This window comes from Oncorhynchus tshawytscha, linkage group LG26, assembly GCF_018296145.1.
Source record: "Oncorhynchus tshawytscha isolate Ot180627B linkage group LG26, Otsh_v2.0, whole genome shotgun sequence".
In the NCBI taxonomy this organism is placed as follows: domain Eukaryota; kingdom Metazoa; phylum Chordata; class Actinopteri; order Salmoniformes; family Salmonidae; genus Oncorhynchus; species Oncorhynchus tshawytscha.
The window spans coordinates 32,315,933-32,328,237 of record NC_056454.1 but is presented as its reverse complement, the minus strand read 5'-3'; the positions used below and the strand labels follow the sequence as shown (position 1 = coordinate 32,328,237).

General features: G+C 41.4%; 1 protein-coding gene across 1 annotated transcript in view; it reads left to right on the top strand.

The window, feature by feature from the left end:
• Nucleotides 1–3,991: 3,991 nt before the first annotated feature.
• The window catches only part of itprid2 (ITPR interacting domain containing 2), a 53,027-nt gene continuing 44,713 nt past the window's right edge, over nt 3,992–12,305 (top strand). The window contains exon 1 of the mRNA XM_024389601.2: nt 3,992–4,133. The gene's annotated coding sequence lies outside the window, so the exon portion shown is untranslated. The remainder of the gene's footprint in view (nt 4,134–12,305) is intronic.

Below are 12,305 nucleotides of genomic sequence, written 5' to 3'. Positions count from 1 at the left end.
GGTATTTTTTGAAATGCCTTCCTAACCATCTTAAATAAGCATGCCCCACTCAAGAAATTTAGAACCAGGAACAGATATAGCCCTTGGTCTCCCCAGACCTGACTGCCCTTAACCAACACAAAAACATGCTATGGCGTTCTACATTAGCATCGAACAGCCCCCGTGATATGCAGCTGTTCAGGGAAGCTAGAAACCATTATACACAGGCAGTTAGAAAAGCCAAGTCTAGCTTTTTCAAGCAGAAATTTGCTTCCTGCAACACTAACTCAAAAACGTTCTGGGACACTGTAAAGTCCATGGAGAATAAGAACACCTCCTCCCAGCTGCCCACTGCACTGAAGATAGGAAACACTGTCACCACTGATAAATCCACCATAATTGAGAATTTCAATAAGCATTTTTCTATGGCTGGCCATGCTTTCCACCTGGCTACTCCTACCCCGGTCAACAGCACTGCACCCCCCACAGCAACTCGCCCAAGCCTTCCCCATTTCTCCTTCTCCCAAATCCAGTCAGCTGATGTTCTGAAAGAGCTGCAAAATCTGGACCCCTACAAATCAGCCGGGCTAGACAATCTGGACTCTTTCTTTCTAAAATTATCTGCCGAAATTGTTGCCACCCCTCTGCCGAAATTGTTGCTATTACTAGCCTGTTCAACCTCTCTTTCGTGTCGTCTGAGATTCCCAAAGATTGGAAAGCAGCTGCGGTCATCCCCCTCTTCAAAGAGGGGGACACTCTTGACCCAAACTGCTACAGACCTATATCTATCCTACCCTGCCTTTCTAAGGTCTTCGAAAGCCAAGTCAACAAACAGATTACCGACCATTTCGAATCTCACAATACCTTCTCTGATTTGCAATCTGGTTTCAGAGCTGGTCATGGGTGCACCTCAGCCACGCTCAAGGTCCTAAACGATACCTTAACCGCCATCGATAAGAAACATTACTGTGCAGCCGTATTCATTGATCTGGCCAAGGCTTTCGACTCTGTCAATCACCACATCCTCATCGGCAGACTTGACAGCTTTGGTTTCTCAAATGATTGCCTCGCCTGGTTCACCAACTACTTCTCTGATAGAGTTCAGTGTGTCAAATCGGAGGGTCTGCTGTCCGGACCTCTGGCAGTCTCTATGGGAGGTGCCACAGGGTTCAATTCTTGGACAGACTCTCTTCTCTGTATACATCAATGATGTCGCTCTTGCTGCTGGTGAGTCTCTGATCCACCTCTACGCAGACAACACCATTCTCTATACTTCTGGCCCTTCTTTGGACACTGTGTTAACAACCCTCCAGGCAATCTTCAAAGCCATACAACTCTCCTTCCTTGGCCTCCAATTTCTCTTAAATACAAGTAAAACTAAATGCATGCTCTTCAACCGATCGCTGCCTGCACCTGCCCGCCTGTCCAACATCACTACTCTGGACGGCTCTAACTTAGAATACATGGACAACTACAAATACCTAGGTGTCTGGTTAGACTGTAAACTCTCCTTCCAGACCCACATCAAACATCTCAATCCAAAGTTAAATCTAGAATTGTTTCCTATTTCGCAACAAAGCATCCTTCACTCATGCTGCCAAACATACCCTTGTAAACCTGACCATCCTACCAATCCTTGACTTCGGCGATGTCATTTACAAAATAGCCTCCAATACCCTACTCAACAAATTGGATGCGGTCTATCACAGTGCAATCCGTTTTGTCACCAAAGCCCCATATACTACCCACCATTGCGACCTGTACGCTCTCGTTGGCTGGCCCTCGCTTCATACTCGTCGCCAAACCCACTGGCTCCATGTCATCTACAAGACCCTGCTGGGTAAAGTCCCCCCTTATCTCAGCTCGCTGGTCACCATAGCATCTCCCACCTGTAGCACATGCTCCAGCAGGTATATCTCTCTAGTCACCCCCAAAACCAATTCTTTCTTTGGCCGCCTCTCCTTCCAGTTCTCTGCTGCCAATGACTGGAACAAACTACAAAAATCTCTGAAATTGGAAACACTTATCTCCCTCACTAGCTTTAAGCACCAACTGTCAGAGCAGCTCACAGATTACTGCACCTGTACATAGCCCACCTATAATTTAGCCCAAACAACTACCTCTTTCCCTACTGTATTTATTTATTTTGCTCCTTTGCACCCCATTATTTTTATTTCTACTTTGCACATTCTTCCACTGCAAATCTACCATTCCAGTGTTTTACTTGCTATATTGTATTTACTTTGCCACCATAGCCTTTTTTTTGCCTTTACCTCCCTTATCTCACCTCATTTGCTCACATTGTATATAGACTTGTTTATAATGTATTATTGACTGTATGTTTGTTTTACTCCATGTGTAACTCTGTGTCGTTGTATGTGTCGAACTGCTTTGCTTTATCTTGGCCAGGTCGCAATTGTAAATGAGAACTTGTTCTCAACTTGCCTACCTGGTTAAATAAAGGTGAAATAAATAAAATAAATAAAATGGGCCCATGATGCATGCACCTCAGGCCAGGCAATTTATGTGTGCCAGAACTGTGACTCAGAAGATGAGTCTGAGTAGTCAGATATGGATGTAGGTCGTATAAACTGTTACAAAACCGTGCATTAGTGCATCAGTGTGTTTAAACACCATGTCTGTTCTGTTAAGACTTGAAACATTTAAGCAAGTTATCTGCAGCATTCCATTCCATTCCGATTACAACAATTACAGTGGATCTATGCGCACGCCAGAGAACGTTCGATTTCAAAGTTCAGAGTAAGGTGGTCGTGCCGCTTAATGAATGTGTGGTCTTCCAGCATTATTGTTTTGATTGAAAGGCATGATTTGCCAGATTCTCTAGGCATGATTGTTTTTATTTTGAGTTCTTTAACGAAGTTGAATTTGGTTTTGAATTTGAAATTCAAATCAATATTCACAATTAATTAGTTGTGATCTTATTTGTTGATAATCCAATGTGACAACTTACCTGCTGATGGGGCAAATTGTCACAAGTGCACACTCTCTATTTAACAGTCTACAACTCTGTACTGAAATAATATATGAAGATGTAATGAATACAAAATATGTTCCCAAGACTTCCTTCTTTCATTTGGTATGACATTTATACCATTGTGATGTAATGTGCCCAGTAAATGTTAGACAGCGTGAAAAGTGTGACAACATACCTCGCTCCCTCTTACTTTCACAGTTGTTAAAATTATAAACACCTAAAACATTTTAAAAACTTCTGCAATAGTGTAGGCCTAACCTAGTCAAAAATGGCTTACCTAGTCAAAAGTTCCTGACATAGCCATTAGGTCAGGTGTGATTTCAAATGTCCATAAATGTGTGCAATACAAACGCTTTCCAGAGGTGGATCTGGATGGGTATTTTGCCAATTTATTAGCAGCAAAGATGAAAACACACATAGTTACAAGGTGTAAATGGGTAAGGGGGTTGTGTCACTTAATGGATGGTAACAAATTACATTTCGATTTTGAATTTCTGAACAAACAAAAGACTGCTTCCCTACTTCCAGGTCACCTGTGTGCCAAAGGCCTAAATCCACATGATTAGTGACCCATGACTCAACATATAGTGCCCTCTAATGCAGTTTTTAAACCTCTCCTCGGAGACGCCCAGACTAATTGAATCAGAAATAGTTCAAATACATGGATTGGCTGGGGGTCCCGGGGATAGGTTTGAAAACCCTTGCTCTAGTGTACAAATTAAGTAGAATATACAAAGACAGACTAACCATAGTCTACGAAACAAAACAACATCATATGCAGGCGAGGCCAAAGTGGCTCCTACACTCTGGGAAAAATAAAGTTATTACATTTTGTTGTATTGTCAGGACCTGCTCCGAGGAAGTTCAAATACATTCACATATTGTAATTTACTATTACTAGGCGCCTACTGTATTTCACTGTTTGCACCACGCGTATACCACCAGCAGGTTACAGAATATCCTAGTGGAAGACGTCATCTCATCCTAGATATGAATACAGACTCGCTGGCCGCCCGCCCCTTGTTATGTTACTTTACTCCCTCCGGAAGCGGAAGACTAGTTTTCTTCGTAAATGAAGTTTCGGCAAAGTTTGTCAAATTCCAGTTCAACGGAGTTACTTTTCAACGCTTCAAACTCCTTTTCAACCCGCATCACAATGGTAAGTTTTTATGTTTTTATGGAAACAACATACGAGGATAACTCGAAATCTGTTGCCAAACTTTTACCGTGGCGCACTTTGCCTGATGCAATTCACATGGACCTCACTTGTCACTGATTTCAATCCCCAAGTAATTTTTGGGAAACAAATGGACGACTTTTATATCAACTGGAAATGTACTTGGCAAATGGAAGTCAAAAAACAATGTAATTACATAGCGTACACTGCCCGATATGTTATGTCACGAATTGCCTTTAGAAAGGTAGTTTAGGATAAAAGGCAAAAACACTTCAGGTGGGAGACTACACATTTCTTTGTGCAAGACGTGTTGTGAGACCCGACGTGTAACCAATATAGGCTTTATTTTTCAGACATTGGAGGCTGAGACATCAGCGAAGTAGCCTACTGTTTTACAATTGTTTAAGTCAATAGGCCTATTTCCTTTCCAATGTTCCTCGTCCCATACGCCCCCTCATGGGACACATTACAAACATGTAATGAGTAAACTTGCCTGGACCCCAACGTCGAGCAGAAATGAGCGTTTGAATCAGGAACGTTTCCTCTCACGACCTCTATAAGCTAGAATGTTGAATACAATTATATTTTAACATATAGTTTTATTTAACATTCTGACTTGTAGGGGTCGTGAGAGAGGGAACTTTCCTGATTCAAAAGCTAATTTCTGCCCGACATAGAATATAGCATTATATGCTATTCATTGTGTGCTTCCCAGGCAATGAGTAAACATAACTCATATATATCATGCTTTAATTTCGCTGTGTATTTTGGTTGTGTTTAAATACTGTCCACATCGCCTTTAAACAGGTTAGAAGTTGCAGTAATAATCCCTCTACTCTTAGCCTGCTTTTCAAAAACTTTATTTACTACATGTTCTGTTCATGAATAGATGTGGGAGCGAAAAAAAACTCTGTGTGCATAAATAGCCAATGCATTTGCATAATATTGACCAAAGAGAGAGCCTTAGATTCTGCACTTCCAGGTACAGTGGGTAAAGCACTTTATACGTATTCTATTTGTACAGGAGAAACAGGACTTAGAACTCATGTCTGGTATTCAGTGTTATACAGGTTACTGTATATCTGAGTGTCCCATCCTTGAAGTAAGTTAGATGACATTTATGTTAATGGTTGATGCCTGTATGAGGAAATGTTCACAACAATGTTTTTACATGTTCAAGATAAACGTTTTGCTGTGTGTGGTTACGCGCTTCCTCGAAAACCAGGAATTGCGCTAAGGAGGTCTGTAGTCTCCTGAGAGGCCAGCCGAACGCATAGACAGTATTTGGGGCTATAGACAGGCCATAGACAGAACTAGTGTCTAACATTTTCTCCGGCGCCAACGTGCTTCTCAGAATCCAGGTATTGCACTGGGGAGGTCTGTCATCTCTTCAGAGGCCAGCCTATACATATAAATAATAATACATTTCATTTCTAGTGGCATTCTAATTTACTTAAATCACATCTCCACATTGTGAGCAACCATTAAAAAAGTATTTAATGAATAAGGGCAAAAAACATGAAACAATAATTAAAAGGTAGCTAGTGGTCTAGTACTTTACAAGATGCACAGAATAATAAAGGTGGCAACAAGGACTAAAACAATAGAACTTGACACTAAGTTATAGGACCAGCAATAGACATCAGTTGGTAGAGGTATATGCTAGCTATACAGTGGCTAGGGGCCCTTTAGTTTATCCTGCTGTATTGGTTTTTATCTTACATATTAAACAGTATGGCACAGATGTTCCTCCTTGAGCAAACTAGCTGCCTATCTGACTTGGGGTCACATGTTTCGTGCGTGTGTCCCAAATGCCACCCGATTCCCTACATAGTGCAATACTTCTGACCAGAGACATGGGCCGTGGTCAAAAGTAGTGCACTATATAGGGAATAGGGTGGCCTTTGGGACTTGGCCTGTGTTTTTCTTGATGACGTCATCCAGGTGGGTGTGCCACACCTGTGCTGATAAGTGAGTATTTGCAGAAGTAACGCAGGGTGGATCCACCAAGTAGACTATCAGAGGATGCGTGTCTGCATTGAGACCATTGACTACATTTCTACCAGACTTGTGAAAGTGTTGCCAGTAGCTTATATTTCTAACTACAGGAGAGAGTTAAGGAAAAAGAACAGACCGGCCTGCATGTCAGAAATGCTCTGTTATTATTCTAGGAGAAGGCCCCTGACTGAATGACTCATGCTTGAAGAATTAGGGACATGTAAAATAAAACAACTCGCAAGCCTTTTAAAGACATTTCATGACTTTGATTTCAAAGGCATGCCATATTTTGATTGAATTATTCATGTGCTTTCTATCTATTTTTTTTGTAATTTCCATGTAAAAAGATCTGTTAGCATCAACAAGTGAAGTTCATAGGAGCATTTAAAATTAGGTGTCAAGTCTATATTTTTGAGAAATGAAGCAGATATGCATTTTTCAACCATTCTCCATTCAAATTAGGAATAAGATTAGGAGAAAAAGAAATGAAGAATAAGCAAACACTTTGATTTCTTGTCAAACAAATGGTAAAGGGGTTTACCAGAAAAAGTATTGTCCTGAAATGGACATGAAATGAATTCAAACGTGAGTTGGTTTCGGGTGTGGTTTGATGTTTGTTCACAGTTTTGAAGAGTTAGCCAAATGATTTTGCCAATTAGCTTCAGCCGTGATGTGCAACTGTGGTGAAGGTGGTTTCACTTTGGATAGCATCATGATGATGTGGTCGGTGACAGTTTGCTTCTTGAAACATGAATACTGACATGTAACACAATTTGGGCTTGTGTCAACAGTGGACTAATGAAAAAAAAAAAAGATCTTGTGAGTGGATTTTCCTTTAAGAGTGTTTGAAAACGTGGGGACATACAAAAACGGATGGAGATTCTACAGCAATTCTGTTACCAAACTTTGCATCTGCACAGTTTTTCCACATTTGTATAATGTTCAGGGTAAATTGTTAAAAGTAGGCTAATCCTTGTTCATAGAGTTGTATGGTTTGTTAAACTTTGAAATCAATGTTTTTGTTTGGCATATAAATGCCAAACATTGTTACCGTGGAATTGTCCTTTTGTACTTTAATTTATTTTGGCACAAAGCACAGCTGGTTCCGAACCAGAGCCATGATGTAGAATTACATAAGCTTTCAGCCTGTAAGCATTCCTGATGTTCAGAGTGGTACAGTACAAACCATATCGCGTAGCCTGGATTTCTTTACACAATCTGACTGAGTTATTGAGACTCGTGTTAACCTTGTAGAGCAGGACAAGGGGGTTCGTTAGCACTTCATTAAAGAAATGACCAGGGCCCGGCTTCCTAATAGCATCTTAATAGCGCGGAAATCCCATTACCGGGATCAAATTCAACAACATCTGGTGAAATAGGAGTGCGCCTAATTCAAAATACAAAATCGTAATATTAAACATTCAGGAAAATACAAGTGTCTGACATAGTTTAAAAGCGTAACTTCTTGTTAATCCAGCCGTTTTGTCAGATTTCAAAAAGGCTTTACGGCGAAAGCATACCATGCGATTATCTGAGGACACTGCCCCGCGTACAAAAGCATTACAAACATTTTCCAAACAAGCAGAGGCGTCACGAAAGTCCGATATAGCGATAAAATAATCACTTACCTTTGAAGATCTTCCTCTGTTTGCAATCCCAAGGGTCCCAGCTACACATCAAATGGTTGTTCTGTTCGATAAGTCCTTATTTGTATCCCAAAAAAGTCAGTTTAGTTGGCGCGATTGATTCAGTAATCCACCTGTTTCCCTCAATCAAAATGCATACAAATGAATCCCAACAGTTACCAATAAACTTCATCCAAACAAGTCAAACAATGTTTCTAATCAATCCTCAGGTACCCTAATATGTAAATAAATGATTCAATTTAAGACAGCGAATAGTATGTTCTTTACCGGAGATAAATAACGAAGTGCGCGCCCTCATCCATGCACGCCACAATACTGCATTCAAAATTGGAGCCACCTAGAAAAACTACAAATTCTAGCTAATTTTTCAAAAAACAAGCCTGAAACTCTTTATAAAGACTGTTGACATCTAGTGGAAGCCCTAGGAACTGCAATCTGGGAGGTATTCCTTTTGATTTTCTCATAAACAAGGATTTGGATGGGCAGACACCCCAAAAAGAAAGAAAATACAAATCCGGATTCTCCTCTGGTTTTCGCATGCCGTATGTATCAGTTCTGTTATACTCTCAACATTATTTTAACAGGTTTAGAAACTTCAGTGTTTGTTCTATCCAATACTACCAATTATATCCATATCCTAGCTTCATCTGAAATACCGAATACTGCCACCGGCCCTCAAGAAGTTAAGGCTAAGTTCATTGTTAGAACCTTCGTAGGAACATCGTTAAATCTCTGAGCTGTTTCCCAAAACCATTGTTATTAACGTTTCACTTCAAAACGCTCAATCTACAGCCTACCTTAGACCACTAATAGAACAGCTAACACGTGTTAGGTTCTTATTTTTCAGAGTAAATAACTCACAAACACTAGAGAAGCTTTAACCAAGTTTAATCTTTCCCAAACGTTCTGTACAGCTGAAATCAGACCGTAAAACATTTCAGACATCAGTTTATATGCATCCTACTTAAGACACTCCTCCTTACAGTTCATGGCTCCACAGGAAAGAATTACCCTGATTACTCCCTTAAGGGGAACTGACCTCACCCCTCACCTCCTGACCTCAACCCCTTCTTCACCTAATCCACAGATATCCATCTGTTAATTCCCTACATGAATACATCGCTCTCCTCCATCAAACACATTCCAAAGCCTTCTGTCTTTCTTCAGAGAACCATTAACTTCTAACACAACACCCAGTCTCTTTCATTTCCTATAATTAATTTACTACCTCAATGATCTAAGTTTAGCCGATTCCAACACACGGAACCCAAACCGGCTGCACGTGTGCTCCATCGTGCATAAATGTATTTTGTCCCCCCACACCAAATGCGATTACGACACACAAGTTAAAATATCAAAACAAACTCTGAACCAATTATATTGGGAACAGGTCGAAAAGCATTAAACATTTATGGCAATTTAGCAAGCTAGTTTGCACTTGTAGCTAATTTGTCCTATTTAGCTAGCTAATTTGTCCTGGGATATAAACATTGAGTTATTTTACCTGAAATCCACAAGGTCCTCTACTCCAACAATTAATCCACACATAAAACAGTCAACAAAATAGTTTCTAGTCATTTCTCCTCCTTCCAGGCTTTTTCTTCTCTTGACTTTATACTGCGATTGGCAACTTTCATAAATTAGGTGCATTACCGCCACTGGCCTCGTTCGTCTTTCAGTCACCCACGTGGGTATTAGCAATGAGGAGTTGTCACGTGGGTACCTGCTTCTATAAACCAATGAGGAGATGGGAGAGGCAGGACCTGCAGCGCGATCTGCGTCAGAAATAGAACTGCCTATTATTTTAGCCCTTGGCAACGTAGACGCTCGTTGGCGCGTGCAATAATTGAATAATATAGATTTCTAAATGTATTTTGCAGCGCTCGCGACACGAGTGTAGTCAGCCTGTAAGTGTGTCGTTGGATGCTTTTTTTTGCCCTGCCGTGTCACTTTATGCACAGAAATCTCAGCTAAACAGAATCACATGGTTTATCTGCCTCTCTGTGACCGCCGATAACTTCAGAACAAAGTGGTCTGCAAATACAAACTTTCCAATGTCTTTGCAATTGATACAAACAAGCGACAAAAAAATATGCTTCAAATGAAACTGAGATGACTGCATTAAAATATAAACAGTGGGCTCTATAGGGCTCTTTCAATCATATAGAAATAAGTTTCATGTTCAGTCATTTGAGTTCTATTTTGCAACTTGTAGGCTACTGGCTGTAATTTGTCTCAACATATTTCATGATGTGTAGCCTAATGTACGCATTTTTATTGGGTAAGCATTAGAATACGCCGGCAGAATATTTGCAACCATATGATATAATATCTCTCTAGGAGCTGATCCATCGTCAGTATTGTGAAATAATTATGTTATTAAGGAAAGAGTTGAAAGGAGAATGCTGATCCGAGAACAGTGCTCTCTTTCTTTCGATCCTATCAGTGTTCACCCATGCACTTAGCGACCATTCGCTCTCTGCATGGTGTTTTGGGAAACGCATGTTACGTCTTCGGCCGTTGTAGGAAAGATGCATGGTTAAAACCTAAATTCCATCACTATCGGGAAACTGGGCCCAGGTATTTAGAACTTATTTGGTACACACTAATAACCTATGAAGTATGTATGAATGGGCTATGGGGTTGTGATGTTAAGTTGACTGCTGGTTCTGAATCTGATCCTGTCCTTTCACGCACACTGCTGTGAGAGAATGATCTCAGCCCGTGTGAAATGACCAATGTTTCAGGTCAGTCAGCACATGAACCAATGTACAAGACGTTGTTATCAACATCAGTTTGTTCTCCATGGTTTGTTTGTCTGGCCTGCTTCAGGTCCTTGTAGTCACGTAGCACAGAAACAACACTGCTGAAGGGTGACGGGGGGGTTGTGCGTGTGTTTTCTCAGTGCAATCTGAACGTCTTGGGGCTCTGCTATGCCTGGACACAGGAAATGAAGTTGGCCTGAGTCCCACAAACAGAATAGCTCCCATTTACTGTAACCATGATAGGGGGGAGAGAGACGGGGTCAATACCAACGTGACATCTGGGGAGTAGTGTGGGTTGCTGGGGAGCTTTGTTTGTGATTTCCAGATGTGCAAAACCTCAACCTTTCCATGCTGTTGATTTCTTCCTGTCACGCTGTCCTTTATGAAGGACTTTGAGGGATAATCCGGAATCTTGTAATCATGTTTTTGTGAAAGAACATCATAATTGCCATTGCCAGTAAGCCTCTATTTTGATTCATCTAGCTAAGTATTTGCAGGTGTAGCAGACTAAAGTCCTAAGAATTGTGGTTTTGCCTTCTCATTCCTATTTCATAACCAGGATTTATTTCAGCCAGTATCAGCAAGATGTCGAACAGCCAAGGAGAAACCCAACGCCATATTATTCAGAGCCATGTTTATCTTATGAAAATAATTCATGCAATCACTGTAAAATGTAGCCAGCACATCTCTTACAGTACTACCACAGAGTTTCTAAACCCAGAGGCGCAACATCTTAAGACTTCCGGGAATGATTGCGAAATAGACCAAGCAGACCAGGCCGGGGTTTGGGATTGAAAATTAAAGTGCCAAATCTTCCATAGTTGTTAATTTTCTCAATCTAAAGGCGTAACCTTGATTCGAGCCAATGTCTTAATTAAGTAGCTCAACATGTTATTACTCTAACCTCGTGAAAGTGACAAACTGACATGTTTTCATTTGTCAATAACAACTTTAACTGTTCATTCTCAGCTGTAATATGAAAATTAAGCCACTAATGTAACAATCCTCTGCCAGGTTTATTGCATTGCTACAGGTCTCTTGTTCTCTCTAATACCTCTTTATCCATCTATCTCTCCTAGCCTCTTTCTTGCTCCATATGTTTGTTTCACACTAGTCAAACGGAAGCCCAGGGCAACGCTGACCTTGTTGGGTGTTAATGATTTGCAATATGATAATGCTGCTGGATGGTACGTGGTGTGTTGCTGTGTTCTTGGCTGGTGGTGTAGCTTTGCTGGCCAGACAGGCAAACAGGCGGACATGTGAGAGGACAGGCAAACAGGCGGGCATGAGGAGAGGCAAACAGGCGGGCATGCAGACGTGTGGGCGGACAGGCAAACAGGCGGGCATGAGGACAGGCAGACATGCAGGCAGACATGCAGGCGGACATGGGGACGGGCAGGCGGACATGGGGACGGGCAGGCGGACAATAGTAGAGGCGGACATGGGGGACGGACAGGCAGGTGGCCTCAGGAGGTGAACACAGCACAGGACAATGTTCCCGGACTGTTTTTGGCAAAGAGGCAGTCAGTCTATTCAGTCCTCTTATTGTGGAAGTGCCCTGCAGTGGGCTTGGATAAAGGAGGCACTGAAAAATGAATGTGCTGCAGATTGTGGAGCTGGTTGCTTTGAATTCCAATATGTTTTTCCGACAAGCACTGTTAGTCTCATGTGACTCCAGACTCCCTCTCCTCAATTGACTCTCATGTCTGTCTGCAGGACTGGTCCAAGCTTTACAGTTCATTTGT